This window comes from Crinia signifera, chromosome 19, assembly GCF_055691185.1.
Source record: "Crinia signifera chromosome 19, ASM5569118v1, whole genome shotgun sequence".
NCBI classification, from domain to species: Eukaryota; Metazoa; Chordata; class Amphibia; order Anura; family Myobatrachidae; genus Crinia; species Crinia signifera.
The window spans coordinates 28,120,288-28,130,883 of record NC_139226.1 but is presented as its reverse complement, the minus strand read 5'-3'; the positions used below and the strand labels follow the sequence as shown (position 1 = coordinate 28,130,883).

General features: G+C 46.3%; 1 protein-coding gene across 5 annotated transcripts in view; it reads left to right on the top strand.

Moving 5' to 3' along the window:
* The first annotated feature begins 1,231 nt into the window (after positions 1-1,231).
* ARHGEF1 (Rho guanine nucleotide exchange factor 1) overlaps positions 1,232-10,596 on the top strand; it is a 73,783-nt gene continuing 64,418 nt past the window's right edge. For 3 of the 5 annotated variants that reach the window (XM_083162227.1, XM_083162226.1, XM_083162225.1), the window contains exon 1: positions 1,232-1,475. The gene's annotated coding sequence lies outside the window, so the exon portion shown is untranslated. The remainder of the gene's footprint in view (positions 1,476-10,596) is intronic. The other 2 variants (XM_083162229.1, XM_083162228.1) reach the window with 1 other exon arrangement.

Genomic DNA, 10,596 nt, shown 5'->3' with positions numbered 1-10,596 from the left:
CGGATACCTTCAAAGGTATCGCGGCCCATCGCGGGCTTCACAGGTATCCGCGTCCCCTCGGTGGCTTCGCGCTCGGTGGCTCTCCACACTTTCTATTCTCAGCTCCACGCCGACGTGGATAGTAGGGGTATGAAAAGGTCGCAGGACGCGTACCGCCGACCCTCGCGGACTCGCTGCGCTCGCCACGCTTCGGTTTGGCGTCAATAGCGGGGTGGCGTTTAAAATTGGGGGGGGGGGGGCATTAACCATATTCAATGTTAAATGGGCCAGCCACCCGTACACTTGTTGTGGGGGATCCCCGTCACAAATTCAAATGCCCCCCCACCCGAGCTGATTCACGTTGGCTCGGTACATTCTCAGCTTACCAAGCGGTCAGACGCTGTCCGCCGGCCGTGCAAACTCACACCTCCCTTCCCCGTGAAAATGGCCATATTTGCATTCGAATGCATGTGTACGCTCACACATCCATTTGCATGGGAACGTACGGGGGAAAAAATCATTTGATTGTCGGCGACCATCGAATGATTGTTTCACCCTTATGCAAATAAAAGTTAGTCTAGGCTGACTTTTCTTTACGAGCACCTGGACATAGACGGGGCGAGCATCTGATGTCAGCCACCCGCCTGAACAGGCTTTGGCACACCTGCGTTCAAATGGGGACGCCGCAACCATTTTTGTGGGAATGCCCAGCAAACACTCCAGGCTCCTGCTCGCAACGCTGTGCGCGAACTCCTCTGTGAGTGGTATACTTGCCGTAGGCATGTGCACTGCGAGGTTACACTAGTGTATTTTTTGCCCATATACATGCTCAGACCTGCAACATCGGTCCCCATACTCAGGGGCAGATTTATTAGTGAAGTGATAAAATGCTGGCTTTTATCACCGGCCAATCAGTTCCTAACTGTGAAGTTACAGGCTTGGTTTGAAAAATGACGGGAGCTGATTGGCCGGTGATAAAAACCAGACAGTTTATCACTTCACCGAGCTTAATAAATGTTCCCCTGAATTCGCATCTTTACGAGCCAACCTGAATCAGTCCCTGAGCCTTGGGAGAGAGATACAGTTGAGAGATGTAGAGTTCTAGACAATCAGCTCCTAACAGACATGTTAGCCTGTGTTTGAAAAGGTCCAGTTAGGAGCTGGCTGGTAGGTACTTTATCTCTCTCGCCCCCAGCCTGTCTGCAGTGCATCCTTCTCACTCTCTCTCCCCCCAGTCCCTCCCAGTGCTCTCTACCTTCCCTCCTCCCCATTTCTCTGTCTTACTGGTTCCCCTCCCCCTGTCCCAGTCCCTCCTCTGACACACAGCCCTTCCTGCCTCCCCCTCCCCGCACTGCCTGTGCCTGTGTGTGCTGCTGCTGCGGTGCCGTCTACCTCTGGATGACAACTGTGGCTGTGTGCTGGTACTCTCTCACCCGGTCGGACACCCGCATGACCCCCCCAGGAGTGAGCCGAGGAGCTGTGCCCGTAGGGTGGAGGTAAGGGGGTGCAGGCAGGGCACATGCAGCACTGTGCCCCTGCTCACCTTCGTGCTGCTGCTGCTGGCTGGGTGCATGGGACGGCTATTACCATTGTGTGAGCAGGAAGTGTACATAGAGTGCTGGGACCTACCCCTGGTATGTGGGGGTCTGTGCATTACTTACCCCCCCCTGTCACTGTATATAATACCCTCTCCTGGTGTCTCCTGTGCAGTACTGTCCTGTCATAGCTCATCTACACCCTGTTACTGGAGTTATTACCTGACATACTTTACTAACACTGACATGTACATAGTGCCTCATACCTCACTCCCATCACCTCCCATCATGCCTTGCTCTATGTCACCTGTGCCTCATTCACCCTCTGCCTTTATTCACCTACCCCTTGCCTGGCATGCCCCCCCCCCCCCCCCCCCGCTCATTGCCAGGGCCCACCACCATACCTCCCACCAGAGAACCAACCTCCTCCCCTATATGTTAAGTGACAGCTCCTATTTCCAACTCCCTCACTTACACGTCACAATGCCCCCTCTCATATAGACCCTTGTGGCTTTTCTGTCTGAGCCCACCCTAGACCACCCCCTCCACACATCTTAGCCCTGTCACTCAATTCACTCATGTCACCTTACTACCCCTGTGCTGGTTATTGTCCCCCTCCGTTAGCCATTGGCACTCTATCATTTATCAATGCTTATAGTATTGACAACTCAAGTGATGTGCGACTGTAACTAGTGTACTTCTCCAGCACGCTACCCTGGGATCTGTACAGGACTGTGCAAGGACGCAATGGCCCCATCGCTAGTAATTATGTCACTGAGTACGATGACGTTAGTCAAACTCCTCTATATTCGCACCCCACGATTGCTGCTATTATTCCTGGTGCTGATTGGTCCACATATTATTTTAGTAAATGCAGCAGTTTTTTGGGTCCCCCCCAGAATTTTTGGCCATCATATGCTGCTGTACACCTGTTGTCGTATTCTACATCTGCATGCACAGACTTTGTACTGTATGCAGGAGTCTAGGGGATTCTCCTGAGAAAGTCACTAGATTTAAATTGCATAAAGACAGAGCCAGTGGCGTTCTTAATTTAAATGAAATGTCGTTTGTGACTGTCTCGCTAGGAATTGCGCCAGCTGCCTCAATTCGCCATTTCTTACATTTATCCTTTCAGGTCCAAAACTGAGGGTCTGCTTCATTGAGTCAACATGCATAAGGCTGTCATGGAAGAAATGTTCACACAGGGAAAAAAGTTGACCTGAAATTGGTCGACACGTGAAAAGGTCAATAGGTCTTTGGGGTGCCAATTTTTAACGGGCAGCAAATGGACCCCCAATTGGTGTATCGCCTGCCACGCTACCACTGTGGGTGGCACACTTTATCGATCCCAATCCACTTGGATGGTCAAAATCTGGAATGTGGCAGCAACAAATATTGTGGCTGTCACTTTAAAGCGCAGTCCTACTCAGTGAATTAAACACACATTATGGTAATTAATAATAGAATATTTATTAAATAAGAAAAATTCATGTAAAGCTTCCAATCATTAAAGTTCACTTTGATAAAAAAAAAAGACAATAAAAAAAAGACAATAACAGACAGAAAAGACTCACAACATCAAACAATTATAACTGGAAATTATATTTGTATAGTATAGAGGCCATTGCGGGTTTTTAAAAATATCTGAGCAGTATTATTTGTTGCTGCCACATTCCAAAGTATGAGAAACCCCCTAAAACTCATGTCGACTATATTCTTTGTCGACCTAAAGACCGTTTACCCTAAACCAGGGGTGGCCAAACTGGTCCTCGAAATCTACCAACAGTCCACATTTTTCAAATCACTTAGCTGGTGCACAGGTGTAGTCATTACTAATTGTCACATTCTCAAACATGCTGCATTCATTCCTACTATAGATTCACAGGTTTTCTGGAAAACATGCACTGTTGGTAGATCTTGAGGAACGGTTTGGCCACCCCTGTTATAAACTAATCCTGCAAGCTGCTCAGCTGTGGCTGGTGCAAAGTTGACATGGTGAATACATCTTGTGCGTCCTCGCAATGCACACACTGCAGGGGCAAAGCGCATGCAAGTTCCGGTGATGCACAAGCACCTGACACTGTCACATCCTCACTTGCAGCTGGATTGTACATGGGCATGCTGATGGAAGTGCACGCTGCGTCGTTTTCAGTTGGATCTTTCGCACTAGTAAAAGTGTGAGTGCGTGTGAGCACCAATGAGTCAGACTTACCTCAGCCCATCTACTAGTGTTCATTCTAGCACCCGCTATCTTTGAAAACCCATGCAGTTCCTCTTCCATGCCTGGTTTGCATATCGGTGCTGATATACAGACCTCATTGTGGTAGAAGCACTACAGCAGACAGTGACACCCCAGGCAGGGAAGAGGAACTGCAGGGGTTTTCAAAGATAGCGGGTGCTAGAATGTACACTACTACTGTATATTTTGTCCAGCATCAACCCCTGCATCTATCGCAGCTCATATTTGCTTTTGATCCCCTATTGCTAAAAATGGTTTGTGAGGTAATTCTAGGAACAGGTCAAGGCTACCCTCTGTCAGCCTGTTTAGGGCTGGAAGCTGTGGTGGTTTCTTGGATATTGGTATAATTATGTGACTATTACATTCATAATGCCTACTAATGTAACGAAGATGAAGTATTTTTACAGGCTGCACTAGAAAAATGACAGAAGTGGGCAACTATACGGTTTATCTCAAAGGAAAGGGGGGGGGGGAATTGAATGCACTATGAACTTATTAGTGATGCCAATGGCGTTCTGGCGTTGTGCAATTAGTAGTATGGAAATGCTAACGACTAGAGGATTTCTGCTCTCAGCCTCTTGCCTCTGGGCTAGTCAAGGTGTTACCGCCTACATTGACAGCGTTACACCCAACATTTATGTAAAAAAATCAGTTTACCATGACTGATTGCCCCCATGAGGAGATTTCCAGACCCTGGTCAAAAAAACTGATCAGTTGACCGGCGATCCGTCTCGGAAATTAGCCATGTTCAAAATGTCAGTTTTGGGAGTGGTTTTTTTTAAGCATAATATTCCTTATTTCCCCCTATCCTGACCAACAGGTCATTGCCCCAGTAAATCTCACATGTATGGAGGCCATAAACTGCATCTCCCAACTTACTCATCTCTGAAGCAACATCAGTCATTTGAATTTCCCCCCAAGATTTGATATATCCCCCTTAGATTAATAATATTACGAACCTAGAGCAGTGGTTCCTAAACTGTGTGCTGTTGCACCCTTGGGTGCCTTGTATTGGTGGTCTGGAACCAATTAAATTGATTTATGGTCTGACAAGTGCTTGCTACTTCCAACCCAAAAATATGTGGACAAACAATCAAATCTTGTCCCTCCCCACATCATTGAACTTAATTATGACCTATGAACACATTTGACTGAATTTATGATTGTTTTCTAAGTTTCTTTGTAAGAAACTTTTGTCCTAAGGGCACCGATGCTTTACGGTGCTGTGATTCAAAAAAAGCTTCGGAACCACTGACCTCGAGGACCAGAACATGTCTGCGTTCTGCTTCTATCTTGCTGCAGTGGGGTGCCACACATAGGCCAAGGTCATGGTTGCGTGAACTTGGACATAAGACCTTATCCTGGTCATTCGCTCCCCTGTGTGTTCGCGCCCACGGTTTGAGCACCGGGCGCTCGCAGACCTAAGACACTGCAGATTTCACGACCATCAAACGATTTCCTTCCCGCACGCAAGTTGCGAATGGAGAACCGCTGAAAGGATCTATCTGCCCTCAATACAAAAACAAGCTATTGGGACAAAATTGCAGCCCGTGATAAAAAAAGTCTTTGAGTTGGTGGGCTTCAGGCATTGATAGTCAATAAACAAAGCCTAATCACACAAATGTGCGTTCTTACAGCTTCCCAGCAACTTAAGGTGCTGTGTACATAACAAGCGTTCTCACACAGCTCCCAATGTATTTTAATGAGAAGCACTGCGTTTGGATGCACCAGACAGATTTTGAAGTCAGGAAGTCTATTTGGGCCTAGTTCCATGGCTTGGTGACCTGATGGAAACATGCGATGAGCTTGAGTTTTATTTTTTGCCTGTAACGGAATGGTTTATAGATCGGAACATGTAATTTTTCATTACCATTACCAATAATTTATCCATTAATAATTCAGTTAGTTAGGTGAGTGATGATGCGGCAGCCAATCAGACGCCGTGTTCATCGTTTAACGTGCACTACACACACAAATGCCAGTTGCTGATGGGTGCCTTGTGTACATCCAATGTTACGTCAGTCACATTGACTCATGGGCTGCTGTATGTTTGAGGATTCCTGATCTCAGACATCATAGCTGCAATGTAGCACATGTCTGAGGTAGCAGCTGGCTGAATCGCACACATTTGCTAATTTGTGCATGATAATGAAACAGGAACGTGATTGACTGTTAGTTCTCCATATTGTTCTGCCAATCCTGTCGGATAGTAGGGACCTATTGCTGTACAGCAGGCTTGGTCAACCTGTGGCTCTCCAGCTGTTGTGAAACTACAAGTCCCAGCATGCATTGCCACTGGGGAATGCTAAAACTGTGGCAAGGCATGCAGGGATGTGTAGTTTTACAACAGCTGGAGGGCAGCAGTCTGGCCACACTTGCTGCACAGGGCATACACGGGAAGTAGGGATACACTACTACAATGGGTACTTATGTAGTATCTGGGCGTCCGATTTTTTGATTGTATGCCTTAAGTTAAGGCATACAATCAGATGCGATATCGCATCGCATCGCATGCGACCATCGGATGCGATGCGATGACCCGATTTTTCCATAGGAATCAATGCTAAAATGACTGAGTCCATTTTAACATGGAATTCAATGGGGAAAAAGGGGTCCTTTTCATACCCCTACTATCTAAGTGGGCATGGAGTTGGATATAAACCTGTGGCGAGCGTAGCGAGGCGAGCGGACGGTATTCTGTGTCCCCTCGCGGGGCTCGCTACGCTCGCCACGCTTCGGGCTCGGTGGCTCGCTACGCTCGCCACAGGTTTATATCCAACTCCATGCCCACTTGGATAGTAGGGGTATGAAAAGGACCCCTTTTTCCCATTGAATTCTATGTTAAAATGGACTCAGTCCATTTTAACATTGATTCCTATGGAAAAATCGGGTCATCGCATCGCATCCGATGGTCGCATGCGATGCGATGTGCCCGATTCTAAATCGGACGCCCAGATAGTACATAAGTACCCTACAATGTATACATTTGTATAATTAATAATATTACTATATTCGACATTGCTACTATCAGTTTCATTGTGATTTCCCGACAGTCGGCATACCAGCAGCAGGAAATGCCGGCAGCAGCGGAGCACAATGAGGCCCCAACGAGGCACGGCAGCCCCCTTTGCTCCCCACAAGGTTACATACCCCTTCTATGGGGGTTGTGGACCCCCACGATGGAGAATAGACTATGTGCTCCGGGATTCCGTCTGGCGGTAATGTCGACATCTTTACCGTCGGGATCCCGACTATCGGCACATCCCATAAGTGGTGACGTAAGATGTTGCTTCTCACTAAGATACTAGACTTTTTTTATATTTTACTGAAGAGGCGATGTTTCCCATAGCAACCAATCTCATTTTCCAGAATGCAATAGAAAAATGATAGATATAATTTTAATTTTTAGATTGCTTATTTTCTAGCTAAACTTTGTAAAAACCTGTGCAATTCATTTTTCCTACATGTGCTCTCCGGTGGCGCTTCTAGAATCACCTTAGCAGAGATAGGTGCCTTAGGCAGTAAAGAGAAACTGCAGCTTTTGAAAGGTACGGGTGCAAGAATGAACACCAGACTCAGCCTTAACCCTTTGAGGGCCAATGTTGCTGTGAGAGAGCCTCAATATATCTGCTAAAAATGCCAGCGCCGCTCACGGCGAATGTTCTTTTAGCATAAATAATTACAAATACAGACAAGTCAATTCATTGAAGTTTAGTTAAATATTGCACCCAAAAAAAAAGAACAGTTGCGGATATTTTGAGGACATGCCTGTATCCTGACTTTAGCACAGCTTGAAAAAATGTCACATCGTAACCATCCAGGGGTTTGCCCACCCCTACTAAGTTTATACCTGGAGCCTGACTTTGAAATGTACCTGTTCTGGGGAGTGAGGGGTCTCTGGATGCTGTGGTCTAGTGATGCTCTACTTGATTCAGCTGTGGTGGGCTATTCCATGCATATAGTGGGGGTCTATAGATGGGGAAGAAGAGAGTATCTCTGCACCGTAACAGAAATACAAGGGCTTACCAGTGTTGGATCACACAAGCCAAGTACAATATCGCAAATACTAGACGATCATTTACCTTTTTTGGGGTAATATTAACGCTTAAAGACGTTTACATGAAACACATTTAAATGAAGGTTAAACTGGTGTATTTGCTAATACCGTTCCCAAACAAAGCATAGGACTTTAATTGGTACATCCTTCTTTGGAGATACAAAAATTGGAGTCAAGACTGCCGACCTTGTTCCCTTTGAAGCAGGTTGGGCTGAGAAGTTATATTTAGTAACAAATGAATTGCTTTACCTCATGAATCCTTGGCGGTGATTATTGCAATAGGATTCTGGATAATTGATTGTTTTGGTTGGCAGTGTTCGTAAACTGGGCGGTTTAGCAAATTATAGACTAGGGAAAATAAATGTGTCTTCTGTGACTGTGTTTTTCTCCATGTTGGGCCGTGTCCTCTGGTTTATAAGACGCGCGAGGGCATGTCTGAGACTCTAAAACCTCAGTAGCGTTATTAGAGAGTGTTATTGTATTTTATTTTTTTCCCTCCAGTCATTTCCCGGTAAAAATTCCCACACATTTTACATATAATGTAGACGTTTGCTAGAGATGAACACAAGAAACTCTTCCTAGACCACTGACCCAGACTCTTATCTAAACCATCAAGTTCAAATTCAACAGAGTTCTGTGCGGGTGAGTTGACGCCTTTTTCCACGCTTGTTTTTTTTGTACCATGGGGTAGATGCAAGTAGTGATGGTCATCACTAGATGGGGTTTTAAGCCATCCGTAGGAATCATGAGCATAACTCGGCCATGGGAACCGGCACCACCGATGGTGTTTCAATGATCATCAACCATCGATGTTTAGTGGATGGGTATGGAATAGCTCAGTCCAAGTCAAGGTCAACTGTCAATGGATCGGCATGCACAAGGTCAACTGACAGAGTTTTTCACATTTTTTTATGTAAATTTCAGTTTCTGAGCATGTAAACCCCCAATTAGTGTATCACGTACCCTCGCATGCTACGCTCTCCTTGCTTCGGAACACTACCATTCCCACATGGATGGTTAAGTATAAAAAAAGTCCAATAATGAAAAACTAAAAATCGTGAAAAACGCATGTGGGCCTATGGCTTGTCAACTTTTTGACTGACGTAGACATTGTCTGTCTGCTACCGGATACCTGTGGAGACAATATGGCAGAATATACGCATAGTCTTCATATGTTTTTCCCCTGGTGTATGGACTATGTTCCCTCCGCATCTCACACACACACATACACCACCCCGTGCACTCCATGATTATTCCGGGCTGCAAGCGATAGAAGATCCCAGCAGCCGATCTGCAGATTGTCCAACCCTTCAAAGACCACAATGTCTAAGCTTCATTCTGAAGATGTTCTATTCTCCATAGAGAGGCTTTGTTCCTATCAGGGCCGTATTTGGAGTATGAAGAAAAACAAACGTTTTGTAAACCACCGAATTGCTGGAATACAGCGATAATCTGGATGTTTCTTTTAGGGAGAGCCAGTGCCTTATTTAGCAAGGATTACTAAGGTATTGTTCCACAAGGAAATGACCGTCGCTGTGCTGTAACAATGGCTTCTAGCTGCCTTTTTGTTCTGCCTCTGTCACACACTTCCCATGTAAGCAGATAGACCGGCTTGGTGGGCAGTTGTCTCGCTCTTTCACCTTCTTGTCCCTAAGGTCAGCAATTGGTTCATTGTACATGAGCAGGATTCAGTACTTGTTTCCTAGCACGGCGCCCATCACATACCATATTTAGTGGTATGCGATGTGATATTCTTGTGCTTGTAAAATGAAATATCGCATACCAGTAAATGGCATGCAATGTGATTTTTAATTGTACAAGCACCCTGATGGATGCTTACAATGTTAAATGGCCCCCATTGTCCATGCCACCCCTACTATCAACGCCAACCCGAAGCGTGGCGAGCGCAGCGGTACGCGTACTCCGACCTTTTCATACCCCCACTATCCACGTCAGCGTGGAGTTGAGTTTAGATAGTGTGGCGAGCGCAGCGGAATACGAGCCCGAAGCGTGACGAGCGGACACTGAATACATGTAAAGTAATCAGTGTCCCCTCGCGGGGCTTGCTGCGCTCACCACGCTTCGGGCTCGGTGGCTCGCCACACTATCTAAAGTCAACTCCACGCCAACGTGGATAGTGGGGGTATGAAAAGATCAGAGGGAGCGTACCGCCACGCGTCGGGTTGGCGTTGATAGTGGGGGAGGCGTTGACAATGGGGGGGCATTTAACATTGTAAGCACCCATTAGGGTGCTTGTACAATTAAAAATCGCATTGCATGCCGCTATGTTGCATGCGATGCGATGGCATAAGATGCACTTCGCTCAAAATTGCGGGCGACGTGCTAGGAAACAAGTAGACAGGATTCTTTGTGGTGAGGGTTCATTTGCCATTCTTAACATTCCTGCCTCACAGCACTGAGGTCCTCACTTCCGACTGCGGTCCTATATGTGTGTAGTTTGTATGTTCTCTCCATGTTCAGATTGGTTTCCTCTGGGTGCTTCAGTAATGGTTGTCTGACAGGGTTCTGTAGAAACCAACCCTAGTGTGTATGGTAGGAGATATAAGAGATATCTCCTTAGAGCCTGATAGTGTGTACACACGGTTCGATATGGCTTCCGATGTTGACGATATCGTCAACATCGGAAGCCATATCGTATACATATTGCATACTGATTGTATGCATTGTAAGGGCTTCCTAGCCCGATGCGCGCTCCCGTTTAAGTAGAGATCGGAGGGGAGATAGAGTGGGCAGCACACTCTATCTAGCACAAATCGCAAGCATAT